The 23348-nt window shown below is 41.5% G+C and overlaps 1 protein-coding gene across 7 annotated transcripts in view; it reads left to right on the top strand.

The window, feature by feature from the left end:
• Nucleotides 1–23348, top strand: part of SLC20A2 (solute carrier family 20 member 2) — a 122471-nt gene that overhangs the window by 20570 nt on the left and 78553 nt on the right. The window contains exon 1 of one of the 7 annotated variants that reach the window (XM_030817195.1): nucleotides 20035–21459. The exons of the other annotated variants lie outside the window; for them this stretch is intronic. The gene's annotated coding sequence lies outside the window, so the exon portion shown is untranslated. Of the gene's footprint in view, nucleotides 1–20034; nucleotides 21460–23348 lie in introns of those variants that run through there. 7 annotated transcript variants of the gene reach the window in all.

Below are 23348 nucleotides of genomic sequence, written 5' to 3'. Positions count from 1 at the left end.
GCCACACTCGGCTGGTTTTTGTATTTTTAGTGGAGACAGGGTTTCACCATGTTGGCCGGGCTGGTCTCGAACTCCTGACCTAAGGTGATCTGCCCGCCTCTGCCCCCCAAAGTGGTAGGACTACAGGCGTGAGCCACCATGCCTGGCCAGTAGTGCTTTTTCTTAACCCTTTTTGCTTTGAAATTGTATTACTTTTCTTTGACACCTTGGCTATTTACCAGCTGAAGTTGAATGAATTTCTTGTCTTCTCCGTCCTCATCTGAAAAGTAAGGATATTTATCAGCAACCACCTCATTGGATTGTCTGTTGAGTTAAATGAGATAGGCTCTAGTACCTGGGACGTGATAACTGCTTGCTCACTATTATTCCGGCAGTCCTTTCCTCTCTAGCCATCCATTTGCATCTTTCCCCTTTACGTGTTTGTACCTTCACTTAGGTTAGGAAAAATGGTTTATGTCTCCTAAATAGGCAACCCTCTTCACAAACTTTTAAAAACCTTTTTGTTTTTAAATGATTACAGACTCACAGGAAGTTACAAAAGTAGTACGGAGAGGTCCTGTTTACCCTCTACTCAGTTTTCCCCAAAAACCCAGAAAATTGCCATAAATCTGAGTAACCCACAGAGCTTATTCAGATTTCCCTGTTTTACATACACTCATTGGTGAAGTGTGTGCATAGTTCTGTACAATGTGATCACGTGTAGATTTGTGTTACCACTACCACAATCAAGATACAGAATTAGCTGTTCATGGTGGTTCACACCTGTAATCCCAGCCTTTTGGGAGGCTGAGGCAGGAGGATCTCTTGAGCCCAGGAGTTTGAGACCAGCCTGGGCAACATGGCAAAACCCCATCTCTACAAAAAGTACAAAAATCAGCCAGGTGTGATGGCATTCACCTGTGTAGTCCCAGCTACTCAGGAGGCTGAGGTGGGAGCATCACTTGAGCCCAGGAGGTTGAGGCTGCAGTGAGCAATGATGGTGCCATTGTACTCTAGCCTGGGCAACAGAGGGAGACCTTGTCTTAAGAAGAAAAAAAATACAGAATCGATTCATCACCCCAAGGCTTTCCCTTTGCTACCCCTTTATAGCAAGCCCCTAACTTCTGGTAGCCACTAATCTGTTCTCATCTCTGTAATTTTATCATTTTGAGAATACTATGTAAATGGAATCATGCAATATGCAACCTTTTGAGATTGGCTTTTTTCACTCAGCATAATGCCCTTGAGATCCATTGGGTATTGAGTATGCATTGAGTCCTGAGTATCAGCAGTTTGTTACTTTTTATTGCTGAGTAGTATTCCAGGATGCAGATATGCCACAGCCTAGCCATTTGTCCATTGAAGGACATTTGGGTTATTTTCAGTTTTTACAAATAGTGTTGCTGTGAACATTTGTGTACAGGTTTTTCTGTGGACCTAAGTTTTCATTTCTGTGGGAAAAATGCTGAAGAGTATGATTGCTAGATCAAATTTTTTAAAATGGAACGTTAGGCTTTTTTGAATATACATGCTAATGTAGTCAGCACTTACAGTCATTTCTTAATGGCAACCATTATAAATAATATACATTGCACCTCGTTTTAAAATATCTTTCTGTATAATTTGCAGCTGAGTCTAACATATAGAACCCTGTCTTATGTATACTGTAAAACAACATGTACTCAAATATTATTTTCTTAATGAATCCCTTTTAATGTTGTATTGAGCTTTTTCTTGTGGGAAATAATTACCATTCTCAGATAGTACATTTGGATGGGGAAAATGGGGTTTTTTGTTTGCTTGTTTGTTTTATGTTTTTTTGTTTTTTTTTTTTTTTGAGGCAGAGTCTCGCTCTGTCACCCAGGCTGGAGTGCAGTGGCGCGATCTCAGCTCACTGCAACCTCCGCCTCCCAGGTTCACACCATTCTCCTGCCTCAGCCTCCCGAGTAGCTGGGACTACAGGCGCCCGCCACCATGCCGGGCTAATTTTGTATATTTTTAGTAGAGACGGGGTTTCACATGTTAGCCAGGATGGTCTCAATCTCCTGACCCCGTGATCCGCCCACTTCGGCCTCCCAAAGTGCTGGGATTACAGGCGTGAGCCACCACCCCTGGCCTCAAGTAACGGGCTTTTAAAAAACCAATTCTTTGTAATGTGATAGAGGTTAATTTTTACTTATTTATTTTTTTGGTGTTCCTGGGTGGACATGAAGAATTTTTAAAATACTTATAAAGATTGGCATAAAGAGGCTGGGCGCAGTGGCTCATGCCTGTAATCCCAGCACTTTGGGAGGCTGAGGTGGGCGGGTCACTTGAGGTCAGGAGTTTGAGACCAGCCTGGCCAACATGGTGAAACCCCGTTTCTACTAAAAATACAAAAATTAGCTAGGTGTGGTGGTGGGTGCCTGTAATCCCAGCTGCTTGGGAGGCTGAGGCAGGAGAATTGCTTGAACTCGGGAGATGGAGGTTGTAGTGAGCCGAGATCATGTCACTACACTCCAGCCAGGGCAACAGAGTGAGGCTCTGTCTTAAAAAAAAAAAAAAGATTAGCATAAAGAGTTGGGAAATTGGGAAGCTCATTAATTGACTAATGTCCAACAACATTTCAACTGATTGGTAGAGCAGCACTGGCACTTTTGTTTTCCAAAATGTTTGGGGTCCTAATATGTTTTATAAAATCATTGTCTTCCAGGCTAATAATACATGATAAATTATCAGAGTGAGGCTACAAATATTCTTTTGACATGTGAGGGGCTCCTAACCATGACAGCCATAAATTTAAGTCACTTTAAGTTGGGCATCAAAAGCCAACATAAGGACATTCCAGGTTATGGATAGGAGACAGGCAGGGGCTGGTCCATAGGTTTTGGCCTTCCCAGATGTATCTGGCTAGCCTTTACATAACTGATAAAGGAACTGCTCTTTGTAAGAAGTTAGAAAAACAGGAGGAAAAGAGTGAAATATAAAAATCAGTAGTTCTTGACCCCAACTGCATATTCGAAATATCTAGGTAGCTTTAAAAACAAAGCAAGTGTGTATGCTGGGCCAATTCAATTAAAATCTCCGAAAGTGGCGCCCAGGTGTTGGTTGTATTTTTTTTTTTTTTTTAAGATGGAGTCTCGCTCTGTCGCCCAGGCTGGAGTGCAGTGGCGCGATCTTGGCTCGCTGCAACCTCTGCCTCCCGGGTTCAAGCGATTCTCCTGCCTCAGCTTCCCGAGTAGCTGGGACTACAGGCGCATGCCACCATGCCCAGCTAATTTTTGTATTTTTAGTAGAGACAGAATTTCACCATGTTGGCCAGGATGGTCTCAATCCCTTGACCTCATGATCCGTCTGCCTCGGCCTCCCAAAGTCCTGGGATTACAAGCGTGAGCCACCGCGCCTGGCCAGTATTTTTTAAAAATGCTGCCAATGTGATACTTCTGTTAAGCCAAGACTGAGAACCACTGAACTAATAGGAACAGCGTCTGTGCTCAAATTTCAGCGCCTTACAGTTTGAGTACACTGCCTGCATCTGTCCTCTATGCATTAGACTACTGTGCGTTCCACATAGCTTTTATTTATGGCTCTGCTGAGGTTAGTGTTTTCCTGAGGGTGGGGAAAATCACACTTGTGAATGGTGGACACATTTAAACTTCAGATCACAGCTTTAATATGTACAGCAGAATAGTGCTTATGCAGTGGAATCAAATACCCAAAACAGTGAGAAATTCAGAATCACTGAGTAGTCAAAAAGGAAAGTGGTTTTCATCTAGGATATACCATGGGTGGGAAACTTTTTGGGAAATTGAGCATTTAGAAAACCTGTGTGGAGTGTGGGGCTGAGCCGTCTGAATACTGACAGAGCCTATTGTGGGCCACATTCTCCTCTTTTTCTAGCTTAATTCTTTACTTTGTAAAACAATATTTACTTGTAACAAGTGAAAGTATACACGGATGAATAAAAAACCAGAGTTAATGTCCCACCCGTGTTCATAGCCTGATATGAATTCCTCCCCACCTGTTTCGTACTCCAAAGTATGTATAATGACATAGGGTTTGTGAGATTTTTGTTTTTTAAATAGGCTCAAACTCTGAACATGATTCTGAAGCCGGATTTTCCTCCTCAATATATCATAGATATGCCTCCAGGTCAATAGATATAGATTTAACTCTTGTTTCAAAAATGTGAATAAAATTTGATAACCATTATGAATAAAATATGAATAGCCATTTGGTATGGCTTTATGTAAAATAATATAGTCAACCATTTCCTTGTGAATGGACATTGAATGGACATTCAGGATGTTTCCTTTCTTTAAAAAAACTTGTCTGGGCACGGTGGCTCATGGCTGTAATCCCAGCACTTTGGGAGGCTGAGGTGTACGGATCATGAGGTCAGGAGATCGAGACCATCCTGGCTAACACAGTGAAACCCCATCTCTACTAAAAATACCAAAAATTAGCTGGGCATGGTGGCATGCACCTGTAGTCCCAGCTACTGTGGAGGCTGAGGCAGGAGAATCGCTTGAACCCAGGAGGCGGAGGTTGCGGTGAGCTGAGATTGAGCCACTGCACTGCAGCCTGGGTGACAGAACAAGACTCTGTCTCAAAAATAAATAATTCTTTTAAAAAAGTTTGCCACTACAAACAATGTTTTTGTACATAACAACCTTAGGGACTTGTGCTTTTTTCCTAAAGTATTCTTATAATCCATGATTTGGTTTTGGTCGGATTTCTTAGTTTCTGGATGTCTTCTCTGTTAGAATAAATGAATTAGTGTCAGTTGATTTCCAGTTAATTGACTCTTTCTGGATATTAACTTGGGCATTAATAGGATAATCAACTATTTTAGGAATATTTGGATACTAATGAATCCTGGCAACCAGAATGTTTTCCAGAGGCCCTAGAATCCCTAGGATGGGGCTCCTCAACAGAAGGCCCATGATGGGCTTTGTGGAGGTCCATGAACCACATGGTATTGATGGCAAAATTGTGTACACTTGTACATTTTATGGCTTTCATCAGATTTTCATAGGGGCTCTTGCTGCAGATATGGTTAAAAATTGATAATATATTTATATTGTCAATTAGAGAATATTACTAAGCCTAAAAAACCTGTAAGGTACTCTAAAGTTCCCATCAGTAGCACATTTTTATTTATTAGTTATTTATTTATTTCATTATTATTATTATTATTTTTTGAGACAGGATCTCACTATGGTTGCCAAGGCTGGAGTGCAGTGGCACGAACACGGCCCACTGCAGCCTCAACTTCCTAGGTTCAGGTGGTCCTCCCACCTCGCCCTCCCAAAGTGCTGGGATTGCAGGCATGAGCCACCTCGCCCAGCCTGAATAGCACATTTTAAATCACAGTATCCTCTTTCTGTAAAGACCTGAATCAAAGTTAGTTTATCTAATTTCCAGGTCACATAAAATTAGGAGAGATGACTATAAATAGCAGATTCTAGTTTCAGAATAATCTGAATAGGTTGTAATAATGTTCTAAAATCAGCAACATGAGATACTAAGGATAAATCATCTGCAGGAGTTGAGAAATGCTTGGGGGTGGTGGACGGTCTCAAGTGCACGAGATGAAAAATAGCTCAGAGTTTATTGGGGCACAGGCTTATGTGAGGCATCTCTGTGATGTGGCTGCTAAAAACAGCAAGCTCAAGTTGCACTGATGCGTGCCTAGATTACATCGAGTCTGTTGTCCTGTTTTGTGGGTTAGTTAGAGCACCGTTGATGAATTGTGTTTAAGTCTCTGAACCAGTTTAGGTGAGACATTGGCAAACGAGGGAGGCAGGACTAGTGGTGGATGGAGAAAGGAAGTCATATCAGGAACTGCTGCTAAAGGAGTTTGGTTGTTGGATCTGAAGGATGGTATAAAAGGAAAGTGGTAGCAGCCCTTATAGATTAGGGAATAGGAAGACCAGAGGGTGGTATGTAGCTCTTCTGTGCTCAGTAACTGAATGAATGAGTGGAGATTATAAGGCAAAGGATTTTGACTTGGTCTAAGACAGAATCTTGTGGTGGTGAGAGCTCTCCAGTAATAGGATGCGCTGCCTTAGAGAGCAATGACCTCCCAGGTCAGGGAACCCTTCAAGCCCAGCCATGGACAAGTCTGAGCTCCAGAGGTTATACAACAGGACTTCAAAAGTTCTTAACTGGAGTTTTATATTTCTTCTCTTAGGTACCTTAATTCTAAAACAGGAAAAAATTCTAGGATAATACTGTATTCCCTTTAAAAGTACTTTTATGGAAGGAGTGCTTTTGACTCAAAGGCTACGTGATTGTCAGTACAGATATTTCAAAGGTGCTGAGAATTGAAATATAACCGATTTTTATCTGAAATTGCAGTGCGTAAGTTACTCCGCTGTTCCACCTGAAGTAACTAGTCTGGATTTGTAGGATAGTGTTTAAGATTCCATTTTGGTTACTTTAGAGAGGAGAAGAATCACAGTTTTCCAAATTACAAAAATGATTAAAAAAGAAAATTTCATCACTTCCTGCCCTCACTATGGCTTCAGGAAGCACAGTCTCCACTAGACTAGTTGTCCTGGCTTCTAACTTGCATAGCAGCTCTGTGTGGCACTGGTCTCATGCTGTGTCATGCCCATGGTTTGCACCCAAGCTTGCATACCGACCTGTGGAAGTGCACTGCCAATATTTGTTGGTTGAGACTAAGCTATCCCTTATGACTCTTTGATAGTTAAAACAATATAAAAATCCGTGAGGCTGTGGAAATACATAAATATTGTCAAACATTTTTATATAAAACTTTTTTTAAAACGTGTATCTTAGACCCCTGTTCTAAGACACACTAGCAGTCTTTGAACAGTTGTGGGGGCGTACAGCCGCTTATGACCCCAGGATTTCTACTTTTTAGAGTGGGGGGGGTGGGTTAGAGGTTAGGAAGGTAGCCTCGTGGATTCAAATCTGGCTTCAGCACTTAGTGGCTGTGTGACCCTGGTTTCCCAGGTCTGTTCTCTCACTTGCAGAAGAAAGATAGTGATAGACTTTTGCCACTGTGAGTAAGCACTCAGCACAGCGCCGGCACCTAGAGAGAACTCAGAAATACTATATTCTGTTACTATACCTTCTCTCACCTCTTGATCTCTTTCCTATTTTTTCTGATTTAACAGATACTGTCATCTGTATGTGTTGTATTATCTTGAACACAGCATGTTTAAAACTAATTTTTTATATCCCCACCCCACCTTGCTCATCCTAAACCTACTCCTGCCATACTCTCCTGTCACCCCTGTTTAATGCACAGGTACCATTCATCAGAGATAACATGGGGAGAGGTTAATACCACAAGCTCCGGAGTCAAAACTGTCTGGGATTCAGTTCCTGCCCCGCCACTTATCTCCATGTGACCTTGGACAAGCTAATTTAACGTCTGTAAATCTCAGGTTCTTCAGCTATGAAACAGATGTGATATCAATCTATCTTAAAGAATTGGGAAAAATCAGTGAGATCAATACATATTAAGTGCTTAGTATGGTTCCTGACACTTAGGTGCACAGTACATGTTTATTGTTTATACTTCTCACACTAGAAGTGATATTGTCTTCCTTAATTCCTCTTCTTTTCCCCACTGAAGTCATCAGTGCTATGATTCTATCTCCAAAGTCTCTCTTTTTCCATCACTGCCTTTACACTAGGCTTCCCTAAGCTGAATCCATCACTCACAGAGCTTCATCAGCCCCAGAAATTACATGTACGTTTTTTGACACACCTGCATGTTTCTTAGGAAAAGGGCTTTTTTTTTTTTTTAAACAGAGTATTATTCCATTGCCTAGTCTGGAGTTCAGTGGTGTGGTCTCAGCTCACTGCAACCTCTACCTCCTGAGTTCAAGCAATTTTCCTGCCTCAGCCTCCCAAGTAGCTGGGATTACAGGTGCGTACCACCATGTCCGGGTAGTTCTTGTATTTTTAGTAGAGATGGGGTTTCACCATGTTGGCCAGGCTGGTCTCTAACTCCTGACCTCAACTGATCCACCTGCCTCGGCCTCCCAAAGTGCCGGGATTCCAGGCATGAGCCACCGCGCCCAGCCAGGGCTGGGCTTTTTAGCTTTTATCGTTGGCATTCATGCAAGTCAGTAACCCAAAAAAGGCTAATAATTACTCTTATGTCTTGCCTGTTTCCAGTAGCCTATAAACTAACTGACAGTTCTCCCCTAGTCTCTGTTTCTAATCTGCTCTTCACACTGTTACCCAGTTAACTATTGTTTTAATGTTTTTCTGTTGCTATCCTAAGCTGATGCAGTGGTGTTGACTCCCTGTTGCCCACAGGAGTGATTCTTGCCCACAGGTTAGAATTGCTACATGGGAAGTTTTTAAAAACTGCTGATGCCTGGACCCAATTATTATTGCCAACAAATAACAGGCCGTCAGCATTTTGTTTTAAAGCTTCTCAGGAGATTTTAATGTGTATCCAGAGTTGAGAACCTCAGAGCTACAGGACAATGGACCCACTCCTTAGCATGGTGCTTGTAGGCCCCAGCAATCTAGCACCAATCTATTTTTGCAACCTAATCTTCTACCTCTTCTCCCATTCATATCCCATCACTTGTATTCAAAACACATACTTCTTGCTATTCCCAGAACATGCTACATGGTTTCCTACCCCTGAGCCTTTGCCTGTACTGATTGCTCTTCCTAGAATGCCTTTCACTGTTTCTCTGCCTGGGTATTTCCATCGCAAAATCTCCCCCAAGCCCCAGAGAGAATTGCATCCCTTACTTCTGTTACAGGATTTACCTGTATTATAATTATTTATGTACCTGTCTTCCAGGGTACACTGAACTCCTGGAAGATAAGATCCTATTCTTTTCTCAAGCACTTGTCACGAGGTTAGGAAGCTCCCTGAGAGCCTGATGGATAAATGAACACATGAGAATGTACAACCAGCCGCCTGCTCAGAGGAGTCGGGAAATGTATGGGGTTGGGGAATGCAAGTCAGTGTGGTACAGGAGTGATTAAAAGTGCTCAGCAAAGTTTTATACTCTTCTATTGCTTTTTCATACTTGTAGAAAAAGGCAAGATCAAAATATATGAAGTTTATCATCTAGGACGAGGAAAGTTTAAGACCAGCTTTTAAAATACCCCCAAACATTGAATGTCTGAATATAACAGTATAAAGTCATGTCATCTGTCTACCAAGACTCCAGTGGTTTCTGAATGAGAGGTGGAGAGGCAGCCACTGTGATGGTGGCAGCTGTTAATTCTGCCCAGTGGCTTATTCCAACTGAGTTACTGATATGAAGATGCCCTTATATGGACAGTTCTCCAGACGTTATATGTTTCTAATTTTGATCTCACCCCTGGCCTTTGTGTTTTAGCTGCTGTCTAATCCTTCTCTTGGCTATTTTTAATACTTTTTTTCCTCCATGCATCTCAGAATTGTCCAGCATTCTAAAGAATGGCAAGTTAAATGTGATTTATTCTTCCTGTTTTTTTCAGTGCCTAGGATTAGTTTAAGCATAAAAGTGGTTTTGAGAGAGATTACTTTAGTAAATTATCTCAGAGATACTCTGTTGGATATTGTTTGAGGGGTGTTTTGTGTTATTCATTCCTTATCTTAATTATTTTTCCTGAGCACTGACCACCACAAAACTCTTATGAGAAATAAGAGATGGTGTATTTAAAGCAGGTACAAAGAACAGTGACTACTAATCTGATGTGATTTGGGAATGCATAGTTCTGATCTGCTGTGTATGAACAACTTGAATCCTCTTTGTTTAACTAGCTGCTTATTACTTTAATAATTTTAAATAAGAAGGGCAAGAGTTTTCTTTTTCAAAGTCACAATGTTGGTTGGACCTTATAAATATGCTGCCCTTTTACATTTCTATCCATCTTATTGAAAAAGAGTTTTTTGGGCTGGATGTGGTGGCTCAGGCCTGTATTCCTAGCACTTTGGGAGGCCGAGGTGGCCAGATCACTTGAGGTCAGGAGTTCGAGACCAGCCTAGCCAATATGGTGAAACCCAATCTGTACTAAAAATACAAATATTAGCTGGGTATGGTAGCACACGCCCAGTAGTCCCAGCTACTCGAGAGGCTGAGGCAGGAGAATTGCTTGAACCCGGGAAGCAGAGGTTATAGTCAGCTGAGATCGCACTGCTGCACTCCAGCCTGGGCATTGCAGTGAGACTCCATCTCCAAAAAAAAAAAAAAAAAGAAAGAAAAAGAGTTTTTCCATTTTTTTTTTTTTTTTTAAGCCGTAAAGAAATCTGGATCTATCCAGAGCTATTCCTTATGGTTTACATAAAAGATTCTTAGTTTGGGAAACTAAAAAGGATAATTTTCAGTTGTTTTCAAAGAGCAGTTTTAAAAAACAGATCTGAGTCAAAGAAGTGGGAAATGGATCCTGTCCTGGCAATTGGAGAGGCAAGAATATAATGTCAAAAAGAAGAAACCAACTCTTACAATGAAAGCATTAATGTCTAAAATGGATAACTGGCTTTTATTTCAAAGTCTACAATCAACCATGACTATCCCAGTACTGTTTATCCACTCCTCTTTTGTGAACCATCCCCCTGTATTATAAAGGAACTGGTCCCTGGTGTTTCTCAGAATGGTCTCTTGGATTATTATAATTATTGGGCTATTATAGTTCTGAGAGCTGAGTTGTTGGTCCTTCTGGGTTTGGTTTTATGGTTTTTTGGTGGGATTTTTATGTTTGGTTTTTGCTTATCACAGCTACTTTGAAAATGAACACTCATTTTTTTTAGTACTTTTTAAATGAAAGACTTAGTATCTAAGGATACAATCACATACGTTTATCAAGAGAACTGTAGAAGTAGTCACCTGCTGGATTCTTATAGCCAAGTGCAACTAGATCCTCTTATAAATATTTTATCTCTTAATTTGAGCTTGACTTTGAACTGCTTACCCTAACAGTGACTACTTCTTTTTTTTTTTTTCTTTTTTTTGAGATGGAGTCTTGCTCTGTCACCTAGGCTGGAGTGCAGTGGCACAATCTCGGCTCACTGCAGCCTTTGCCTCCCAGGTTCAAGCAATTCTCTTGCCTCAGCCTCCTGAGTAGCTGGGATTACAGGCACCTGCTACCACGCCCGGCTAATTTTTGTATTTTTAATAGAGATGGGGTTTCACTGTGTTGAAACTTCTGGTCTTGAACTTCTGACCTCGTGATCCGCCTGCCTCGGCCTCCCAAAGTGCTGGGATTACAGGTGTGAGCCACTGCGCCTGGCCAAAAGTGACCACTTCTTAGTTTATCTGTTTGGAAACAGATCGTACCCATTTACAGCAAAACTATGAAAAATTAGAAAAATTCTTGATTTCCATGTCTCTTGGAAAATTGGTATCAAGTGTTGTCTTCCACCACACACGTGGGCATCTGCCCTTCAAGTGCCTCTTCTAGATGCTCAGAGACCTGATAGTGAAAAGGAAGGAGCCTTGAGAATGGACTTGAAATTATTTACAGTGAAGCTGGCGGCTCTCCGCTGTCATTATGAGGGTCCTTTCAGGCATACCCTGCAAGTTCCCTGTCTACCTGAAATAGGTAGCAAGGGGACTAAAGCCCCAGAGCCCCAGAACAGATTTTCTACCTACCATGGCCAGGTGGTTTAACTAGGAATTCTCCTTCATTGTTACTTTATATAGCTTACATATAAAATATATATATGTATATATATATATATATTTTTTTTAAATCCATGTATAAATTTTTTTTTTCAAAAATCCATGCCAAGCTCTGTTGTAAGTGCTTTATGTGCATTAAGTCATTTTTGCAACATTCCTAGAAGGTGGATGGATCCTTATCCTCATTTTACAGATGGGCAGATAGAACTCTGTTAAATAACTTGCCTACTGTCTCAAAGCTAGCAGTTGGTTCAGTTTGATTGAACCCAGGAATATGGCTCTATTAACAGACTCCTACAGCCCTCTTTTCCTCAGAAAGTCTTAAATTTCAAGTTAAAAGTAGGGTAATCCTTACCTAAAGACTAAGTGCTCTTGAAACAGACTTGAATGATTGTGAAACAGTATAGATTGAAATCACAAAAATTAGTATTTTATACTGTGTATCAAAAGATTTGGGCAATCAGCAGTTCCTTGCCTGATACTTTAATAGTTTTCCTATTATCGGAGGGAGTAAACTGAGAAGTGGATGTTTATGATTAGCAGTTGAGCACAACTCATTATTTCACATTCTATCCAATACAGAATTGGCAATAAGGTTTTGTTTGTGATGGATGGAGTTTACCTTGGTGATACCTATGAAAAAGTGGTTTCTAAACAAATAAATACTATAAGATTGCAGGAAAATGTTACTTATTTCAACATAGTTGAATATTTTCAAGCACTTTTAGTGGGTTTTTTGTTTTTGTTTTTAGGATAATCCAGTAACTATCCTTAGTACTTTCCTTTTAAAAACAGAGGAAACTCAGTTTAACATTGTGTTGATTCAAGTAATAAAACTGCATTTAAAAGTATTTTCAGTTTAGATATATATCTATTTCAAGCCAAATTAGTCTGGGATTAGTAAGGTTTTTGTTAACCTAACTTTCGAATTACTGTGGCTTTAAATCTAATCTTTGACTTTTCCCCCCAAATCTTACTGCATTCAGGGTTTCTCGTTTTAGATTAGCTTGCATGGTAATAAATTATAGAAGTGAAGTTTGCACTTAATAAGCCTGTGCTTATTTTCCCATTTGAGGTGCATGTATCACATAAGGTGGTGTTGGTGCTCTTTGTGTTTTGAAACTAGTGGCCGTGTTGTATCTGTCTCTAGTGGTTTCAAGCCTAGCATCTTTTTGTTTTGTTTTGTTTTGTTTTGTTTTGTTTTGTATTGTTTTGTTGAGACAAGGTCTCACTCTGTTGCCCAGGCTGGAATGCATTGGCACAATCATAACTCACTGCAGCCTCAAACTCTTGGACCCAAGATATCCTACCACCTCAGCCTCCCAAGTGCCTGGGACTACAGGCGGGTACCACTGCACCCGCTAATTTTTTTTAATTTTTAATTTTTTTTTTTTTTTACTTTTTAGAGACAAAATCTATGTTGCCCAGACTGGTTTCAAATTCCTGGGTTCAAGCAATGCTATGTCCTTGGCCTCCCAAAGTACTGGGATTATAGGCGTGACACTGTGCCTGGCTAAGCCTAGCATCTTGTATCAGCAAGTGCAGAATTATTGCCCCCAAGAGAAAGGAGGAAGCTTCCAGTGTGAAAGTAGAGGAAGGACAGCCTATGTTCTTTTAACTGAGTGGAGGCTGATGTTGGGGTGCATAAAACGTGTCTGACCTTGTGCTCTAGATCTCTGTGGATTCCAGACAATGGAGGAGGAAGGGAAACATTTAAATGTGTTTAGCATTTTCTACATACCAGGTACTGTTCTTGGTGATAAAGCTGTATCTATATATCTACATTCATACATGCCTATCTATATCTATATATAGCTATCTGTTTGCTGTGTATGCATAAACATATAAGTTTATTTAACAAAACTTTATACCAGGCACTATTCTACATACTTTACAAATAAAAAACTCATTTAGTCTTCATAATAACCCCATGAAGCATGTGTAATTATTATTCCCATTTTAAAAGTGATGAAGGCACAGTGAGAAAGTAATTGCCCAAGACAACTACAAAGTGGTGAAGCTGGCATTTGAACCAGGCAGCCTTACTGCAGATGCCACTTTCATTGGATACTTTATAGCCTAGATTTGGAAAAATTAAGTAATTTAGTCATCAAAGCAGCTATTACTGGATGGAGCTTGAATCTCAATCCAAGCTGTCCCCTAGACAAACATTATAGCTTTCCTTTTTCTCCATCTTTGCTTGTGTGTTGCTTCTGTATAGTGTTCTTTCTACTCCTGCTACTGTTGAGAGCTTAGGAGGAGACTCCATTCAAATGCCACTCCCAGGCTGGGTGTGGTGGCTCACGCCTGTAATCCCAGCACTTTGGGAGGCCGAAGCAGACGGATCACCTGAGGTCAGGAGTTCAAGACCAGCCTGGCTAACATGGTGAAACCCCATCTCTACTAAAAATACAAAAATTAGCCAGGCGTGGTGGCAGGTGCCTGTAATCCCAGCTACTTGGGAGGCTGAGGCAGGACAATCACTTGAACCTGGGAGGCAGAGGCTGCAGTAAGCTGAGATCATGCCACTGCACTCCAGCCTGGGGTTACAGAGCGAGACTCCGTCTCAAAACAAACAAGAACAAATACCACTCCCTCCAAGATCCCTTTTTTGAAAATGGAGATGGGGTCTCGATATGGTGCTGAGGCTGGTCTGGGACTTCTGGCCTCAGGCGATCCTCCCACCTCAGCCTCCCAAAGTGCTGGGATTATATTACAGGTGTGAGCCACTGCACCTGGCTGAAGATGCCTTTCTTTCTTTTTTCTTTTTTTTGAGACACAGCCTTGCTCTGTTGCCCAGGGTGGAGTGCAGTGGCATGATCTTGGCTCACTGCAGCCTCTACCTCCTGGGTTCAAGCAGATTCTCCTGCCTCAGTCTCCTGAGTAGCTGGGACTACAGTCATGCACCAGCACGCCTAGCTAAATATTTTTGTATTTTTAGTCGAGACAGGGTTTCACCATGTTGGCCAGGCTGGTCTCGAACTCCTGACCTCAGGTGATCCACCTGCCTCGGCCTCCCAAAGTGCTGGGATTACAGGCGTGAGCCACTGCGCCCGGCCAACCTTTCTTGATTAACACAACTGGAAGCCTCTTCTTTGCTTATGTTCCTGTTGGAATGAACTTTTAACTTTTGGAATGCTTACTAATTACTCCCTTATATGATAAGTTTGTGGACAGTGTCATGACTCTTATCACATTATGAGCCTCTTAAAGGCAGAATTGTCATTGACACCACTTTCTGCTGTGGTCATGGGCATCCTGCCACTTACACAAATCTTGCAAATGCTTGGGAGTTTCCTGATGGTGCTTTAACAGATGTTTGTTAAATAGATGGCTGTTCTGAACGTAGAGCAATATGAAAGCCCCAAGAGAATGCCAATATAATTTTAAAAATCAACTATGTTAAAGTGAGTATTCAAACAACAGCAGTCATAATGCTGCGTTTACTTTCACAATCCTGATAAAAACTGTCATAAAATTATGCTGAATTAGCTATTTATCAAGGTTTTTTAAAGAACTGTCTTGAAGAGTTTGCGTGTTTTTTGTTTTTTTTTTTAGCTGAAGAGGATAACAATTTCTTCTGTGTAGAGTTAGAGCTCTCTGTTCATATGTATGTGAATTGAGTCCGTTTCTGAAGTGTGAAGACTGCATCGCTCTGGATCACACTGGTGTAGCCCTCCTGAGCATGCAGCCTTTTTGGAGGAATGTGTATTAGTCAGCTTTTGCTGTATAACAAACCACCTGATACTAGTGGCTTAAAAAAACAAACATTTCTTTCTGTACCTCACAATTCTGTAGGGCACTGGAGTGGTTCTGGCTTGAGCGAGCCTAGCTGGACTTTGCAGTCAGCTGGTAGCTGGCTGGCTGTGTGGTTTAGGATGGCCTGACCCACCCATCAGGCACTCAGCAGGCTGACCGGCGGCAGGGACTCAACAGTGATGACGCATCCCCACTCCATGTGGCCTTCTCATTTGCAGTAGGCAAGCCAGGGCGGGGCATTTCGAAGTCTCAAGAGAGGGTGAGCCGCCATGCGCCAGCACTTTCCAGGGCCCAGCATTATGTTTGCTGTTGTCCTACTGGCCAAGCCCAGAGTCAGTGCGGGAAGGGACTCCCTAGGGTAAGGAAGGAATAGGGGGACTTTACAGCAGCCATCTGCCCAGACACATGATTTGCCTGTGTTCTTCAGTCAGTGACCCTGAATCCTGTGCTAACCTCTGGCTGGGGACATGAGGCCATATCATGGAGAAAATTAAACAGGCTGGTACGGCTACAGAGTTTTCCAAAGGAGTTTACAGACCCTGGTTTTCCTGAAATACTTAACAACCGTTTGAAGTTCCTTTCAACATTTTATTTTTTGAAGAAGCTTCATGCTATAAAAACAGGGAGCCTTTAATCCGCACTCAATAAATATCCCAAATTGCCCTTCAGCAAGTCCCATACTGCTGCTAGACCTGCTGTGAGCATAATGGCCCCGGCCGTTTATTGAGACTCTTTGTGTGCCTGTGCTAGATACATCTCACTTCCTTCCAACACCAACCCTTGATGTCAGCATCATTATTCCCATTTTACAGGCAAGGAAGCTGAGTCACAGAGGTGAGCTCAATTGCTCGAGGTCAGACAGCTAGTAGGTGGTGGGGTACATTTTGAACCCAGGTCTTTCTGAGTCCACAGCTACAATCCAAAGAATTCCTAACGTGGGCCAGGCACAGTGGTTCACGCCTGTTATCCCAGCACTTTGGGAGGCTAAGGTGGATGGATTGCTTGAGGTCAGGAGTTTGAGACCAGCCTGGCCAACATGGCGAAACCCCGTGTCTCTACTAAAAATACAAAAATCAGCCGGTCATGGTGGCACGCACCTATAATCCCAGCTACTCAGGACGCTGAGGCCGGAGAATCCTTGAACATAGGAGGCAGAGGTTGCAGTGGGCCGAGATTGCACTACTGTGACAGAGTGAGACAAAATATATTTTATTTATCAAGATAAATAAATAAATAATAAATAAAATACAGAGAATTCCTAACGAGTTGAAGAGTTTTTTCTTCAATGTTCATTTTTTGATGGCTTTTTTTTTCTTTGAGACAGAGTCTCACTCTGTCATCCAGGCTGGAGTGGTGGCATGATCTCAGCTCACTGCAACCCTCGCCTCCCAGGTTCAACTGATTCTCATGCCTCAGCCTCCCAAGTAGCTGGGACTACAGGTGCCTGCCACTGTGCCCGGCTAAGTTTTTTGTATAGACGGCATTTCGCTACGTTAGCGAGGCTGGTCTCAAAACTCCTGACCTCAAGTGATCCTCCTGCCTCAACCTTAAATAGTTGGATCAAATAACCAGGTTCAATTTGATGGTAAATAGCTCAGAATAGAAACTTCACTGCTATTTCCAGATGTCATTTTAAAATATTTTAGAATACCTGATTTCTCCATGACCTATCCATGCTTTTCTAAGGTTCCAAACTAAAATGCAGAATCTTGAGTTATTCCAGAACATAGATTTAAAATTTGATCAGAAAATAACCTTCATTTAAGAAATGAGGGGCCAGGCATGGTGGCTTACACCTGTAATGCCAGCACTTTGGGAGGCCGAGTTAGGTGGATCATTTGAGCCCAGCCTATTTATTTACTATCCTATTATGAGCTTGAGACTAGCCGGGGCAACATAGTAAAACTCCATCTCTACAAAAAATATAAAAATTAGCCAGGTGTGGTGGTGCACACCTGCAGTCCCAGCTACTTGGGAGGCTAAGGTGGGAGGATCGCTTGAGCCTGGGAGGTGGAGGTTGCAGTGAGCCAAGATCGCGCCACTGCACTCCAGCCTGGGTGGCAGAGTGAGACATCTCAATTAAAAAAAGGGGGGGGGGGTACTGCGTCCCTCTTGTGTGGCACCCTCCCTCCTCTCCCCGCTGCAGCCATAGCACATTGCACATAAACTGCGTCTTCATACTTACCCAAGTATTGTATCTGCCTGGGTGAGTCTGTTCCTGTCGCTAAAATGTGAACTCCTTGGACATAGAGACCTTGTCTTTGATCTCTGTATCTGTCCCCAGTGCCTGGCATAGTAACTGGAACCTGCCTTTTTTTTTTTTTTTTGAGATGGAGTCTCACTTTGTTGCCCAGGCTGGTGTGATCTTGGCAGTGGCATGATCTTGGCTCACTGCAGCCTCTGCCTCCCGGGTTCAAGCGGATTCTCCTGCCTCAGTCTCCTGAGTAGCTGGGACTGCAGGCATGTGCCACCACGCCTGGCTAATTTTTTTTGAATTTTTAGTAGAGACAGGGTTTCACCATGTTGGTCAGGCTGGTCTTGAACTCCTGACCTTGTGATCCACCCACCTCGGCCTCCCAGAGTGCTGGGATTATAGGCGTGAGCCACCACGCCTGGCCGCCAATTTTTATTATATGATTTTATAACTAAAATTTCATGTCTAGCAATGAAATTCTTCTTCTTTTTTGCTTATTTATCTTCCTTTTAGTCCTTTCTTTCTCCTCGGATCTTTCCCCTTCTATCTGTCTCAGTTCCTTCATTTTCCGTAGCTCTCCATTTCTCCCAGCATCTGCTGCTAGTCTAGTGTCCTGGCTCTTAACCTTTTTGAGACACAGACTCCTTTAATAAAGTGATGAAGAAAGTTACCTCCCCAGAAGAATACACACAGAGAACACAGAATATTTTGCATATTATTTCAAAGGTAAAGAATGCCAAGAAGCCAGGGGCAGTAGTTCATGCCTGTGATCCCAGCGCTTTGGGATGCTGAGGTGGAAGAATCACCTGAGCCCAGGAGTTCGAGGCTGGCCTGGGCAACATGGTGAGACCTCGTCTCTACAAAAAAAATTTAAAAATTAGCCAGGTGTGCTGGCACATGCCTGTAGTCCCAGCTACTCAGGAGGCTGAGGTGGGTGGATTGCTTGAGCTCAGGAGGTCAAGGCTGCAGTGAGCCATGATTGTGCCACTGCACTCCCACCTAGGTGACAGAATGAGACCCTAGCTCTAAAAAACAAAGGATGCCAAGTGTCTAAACTTTGAGCTCCTTGAGGACAAAAACTAGGCGTTTTTCATCCTATATGCCCAGTATCTTAGTTGATGTTTTTTGAGTGTATATAAGTGTGCACCTGCCCACAAACACGTAAATATTAGTACATGTTGTAGAAAAGCTGTTGTCAGGAAGATATTTGTACACTCTGGCTTTCCACTATGGTCACCAGGCACATGTGGGTACTGAGCATTGGAAATGTGGATTGTCCAGATTGGAATGTACTAATTGTAAAATATGCACTGGATTGCACAGGCTTGGGGCAGTACAAACAAAAGAATGAAGATATCTCATTAATAGTTTTTATGATTATTACACATTGAAATGATCATATCGGATATATTGAGTTAAATAAAATATATTATTAAATTAATTTTACCTCTTTATTACTTTTCTAAAAGCAGCTACTAGAAAATTTTAAATTATACATGTAACTGCTCATAGAAGGTTGGTATCCGGGTTAATTCATTAGTGTAGATTCATAAACACAGTAATTTTCTTTAATTTCATGGATTCGTTGAACTAAAGATCCCATAGGTCACCGCCTTTCCTGTCCCTCCTCTACCACCAAAAATTAATGAGAACAAATGGGAAGAATTTACTCTGCTTTTAAAGGTACTCTGATACAGATTTTTCTCTACTGTCATAAGTATACCTAGAACAAAAGCACTGTTGACTCAAGTAGTTTCACTAATGAAAAGGAAGCAGAAGAATGACTAATGTAAATTGGAGGAGACACTGTTTTATTTGGAATGCTTTGGTTCTTCCACTGTGGAACAGGTGTGGCTGCTGTTGAAACAGCAGAGTCATACTAGGCATATCTGACGTGAGGAACCGGAGCATTGCTCAGGGGCCACTGCCTTCCGATGAATGGATGTAGGATCCATCATACTTCAGATTGCTCCTCTCCAATACAAACTCTGATGCAGAAATGCACTTGGTGTATTTGCTTTTTCTTACTTTCTGGTTTAGGGCAGAAATGATATTTTGGCTTAGAGACTTTTGTCCTGAACTATGACGTAATAGGATAAGAATATTCTGTCAAAAATAGCCTTACAAGGTCCTTTTTGGCATTAAGACTTCTGGAGTGAGTTTGCGGTGGATTATTGAGAATAATTCTGTTCATTAGCAGCTAGCCATCTTTGATGAGTGCTGACTTCTCTCCTTTCAGCACAAAGCGGGAAATGCCTGCCTCCCATGACTCTGGGTTGGAGTGAAGGGGAATGCATACCAGCCACCCTCCTGCAGAGGTGGGGCAGGTGCTGGCACAGAGCCTCAGGTTAGGCCGAGGGGATGCAATCTCATATCAGCGGCCGGCAGTGTTTGTAAACAACAGGAGGGAGATTGTGCTGGTGATGTCCAGCTCACACCAATGAAGATCAACCGGTTTGTGCTTTGGGCAGCAGGCTGCAGATGGACATTGCCTCCTGACGGCATCGCCATGTTTTAGGGATCTGTGTTGCAGGATACCTGCCTGCGAGAGAGAGTCAAGGAGTGCTTTTTAAGCCCCTGGAGTTCAGGCCTGGCATCTGGGTGTTAAGTAGAGTGAACCTCCTGAAGTCCAAACTAACATATGACATTTTAAAATGAGGAAAACAAATGGCTCTGAAAAGGTCTGTAGGATTGTAGGCAGGTGGTTAATATGGAAGATGTTATAAAGGGCTCAGGTGATCCAGGGTTGGTTGAAGTCATTGAAATTGAATTACCCTGTCTTTTACCTGTCTGTGGAAAAAAAAGAGAGGAAAATGACATCTCCAAAGATGCTTGGAGATTTGATTGATGTTTGTAAAGTGCTTTGATATCTTTCATAGAGTGTTCAATAAGAGCAAAATATGCCATCAGAACTTAGTCTAAAGCAAACTAGTCCAAACCATCTCGAGTAGATACTAAGTGGTTTTGTGTCTTTGTTATAAGTTGTACTTATATTTTCGAGAGAAAGTTTTTCATGTTCTGATTTTCTTTTAAGTATCAGCTGTATGCTTGGGGTCTTTACCTGTTAACTTGAGTTCCAATATGCTTTGTAGATGGTCAGTCACCTACAGAGGACAATTTTTCTAGCCAAGGAGTTAAATCCACCTTAAAATGCTTCTTGCCAAGGACAATGCCTTTGCAGATATTTGAGATGTTTATTCTCAGTTGTGATTTACTGAATCTGTGTCTTCATAGCGACTCCTTGGGAGGTGCAGGAGGAGGCAGAGCCAGAAAGCAAGTCCCTGCAATCAGTTCATTATAGAGAAAGAAAAACCTTTTATTTCAGGATTCTGGTGGATAGACTTACTGATATGTATATTCTGTGTCTATTTAATTTCACGTAGTGCTGCATCTAATCACGCTGTTTAAATAATCGGACAGAATGTCTTTTTGCTTTGCTTTTGCTTGTGAAGAGCACACAGCACTGCCACCTTGTTGCCAAAGTTTGGTCTGATTTGAATGTGCTTAAAAATCAAGTGAATGCCTGTTGGGAAAAAGCTTACTCCTTCTCTTTGTCAGTACTTGCAAAAACAACTTAAAAGAAGTTAGTATTATTGGACTGAATTCAGTAATTAGCATAATCATGATGCTATGTATTGTTCACCAGGGCACGCCCCTTGGCCGCATTTCCCATTAGGAGGACACCGATGTTGTCCTAGTGAATAAATCCCGGCACACATGATGCAAATCAGCGTGTTCCTGCCTGCCGCTTGGCTGCGGTTAATTTTAGCCGGGGTTAGTTCTATGAGTTGTAAAAGTAGAAGTTAGCAAGCTGAAATGTGACTTCTCGGCCTAATGTGGTAGGATATCTATTTTAGACTTCAGATTGTGTTTGTGATCAGGAGAGCAGTCTTCTGAAGAATTGTGGCTCAGTTTTCTTGGAAACTACTTGTAAGTACTGGGTGGAATTTTAAGACTTCTCTTTGTTCTTTTCTCCTTAAATCTTCCTAATGTTACCATCATAGTAATGTTTATCTCTCGGGAAAACTGGAAGCTTTGAGGTTGGTAAGTTAGAGAAAGCTAAGAAAGGTGGCAAAAGGTTTTTCTTTAAATGTCTCCTACTACAATAAATCTGCCTTATTCAATTTTCCCAAGAAAAAGTTTTCGATTCTTATTTTTGCAAAAGCAATCTGTAGATTATTATTTTATGTTAAAATATTTGATTAATGGATATGGTTTCTGTAAATACAGAAACATTGTATTGTGTCATTGAGCTTTATTTTCTACTATGCTAACCTAACTCTTGAGAAAAAAATGTTGAAAGTTAATTCCTGTTATACTCTGTGCTACAAGTTTATTTTGTAGAAATAATGGAGTGTCAAATGTAATTTTCTTGAATGTATAGATGGACAGTTTTTTATCTTTTTAAGGGGGATTTTGTGCTTAAAAAATAAACCCATATATGCCTAAAGAGAAGCACTTTAAAAAATTAATTTAGGAAGAAGGTTTTAGAGAATAATTTAAAGCATCCTCTTTTAGACAGAGTTAGTTATCAAAAGTAACCAAAGGCCATGGGATTCTGTAACCTTAACTGCAGTTCATCTAACACGTTATTGCCAACTTAAATTTGTACTAAAGAAAACAAAAGATTTTGATATTGAATATTTTAAATTAAATTTGAATCACCTTGCTTATTTAGAAGTGTGTTTTAAGTGTGGACTGACTTCAAGCCAAACAGTTTGCTTACAGCAGAGAACCAGGCAGGAATTTCTTTATCAATTAGCAAGTAAATGTATCAGCTTCAGGAATATTGATGTTAATGAAACAGTTCTCCTAGGCGATAGGATAGGTGCTTACCAGCTATCTGTACCTGTCATCTCTAGAGCAAGGAAGGAGGCAGGTCCTCAGTTAGTATTATGAAAGCCATTTTCCCATTTTGAAAAGATTTAGTTAAAGACTTCTTTGTTATCTGTATTGTCTGATTTTAAATGCAAATGACATAAAGTGTCAACAATGAAAGGAAATGCTTCAGTGTTCCATTTAGTAGGAAAAGAATGTAAGAAAGGAAAGTAGTACTGAGTTCTTGGGCTATTTTTAGAAAGAAACTTACTTCATACTTCGTTTTTATTGAGCTGAAGAGAAATTTGCTGTCCAGATGAATTGTAATGATAACAGAAGCCTCTAATGTCATCTTCAGCAGTAAAAGGGGTTTTGTTCCAGTAATCCTTCATAATATGTATTTTTATCCAAAAAATTCTGACTTATTGCTATTACTTCTTACCTCTAATTGTTAATAAGGCACCATCAGAATCTCAGTGGAGCATTTTTAAAGGTACACTGTAGTTGGGTATTAGTTTTCAAGCCAGTATTCACTTGACTTATTGTAGTTTTTAGTCCTGCAAAAGAGAAAAGCTGATTTGAATTTATTCATTGTTTAATTTCACAGACGTTTCTGTAGGTTTTTCTACTACTAGGAAGCATGTGCTTCATGATGAGTTGCTAAAATGCGCATAAACACTTGCGGAGTGTTCGTTTTAATGATTTACGTGCTGTGAGAGAGTGGCAGCGGTGAGTGAGAGCGGAGATGGTTTTCATTATATAAGTGTTAGTGCCGGAATTCCTCGTGTTTGCCGGTGCTGCGATTCTCTTAGCTGCTTCTACCCCGTGTGCCTGGTGAAATGATGCTGGCTGTGACTGGTTATGACCTTGGGCGACAAATCATGATGAGCTCTATGCAGAGTCACACACGGGGAGCCCAGGTGCCGAGAAACAGGGCAGCCTTGTGGCCGCAGGAGGAGTCCAGGAGCCGAGCCCGCCTGCCCTTGCCCTGCTGTCCCCAC

The sequence above is a fragment of the Nomascus leucogenys genome, chromosome 8 (genome assembly GCF_006542625.1).
Source record: "Nomascus leucogenys isolate Asia chromosome 8, Asia_NLE_v1, whole genome shotgun sequence".
Taxonomy (NCBI): domain Eukaryota; kingdom Metazoa; phylum Chordata; class Mammalia; order Primates; family Hylobatidae; genus Nomascus; species Nomascus leucogenys.
The sequence above is the reverse complement of the archived record's forward strand: the minus strand, read 5'-3'. Positions and strand labels throughout refer to the sequence as shown.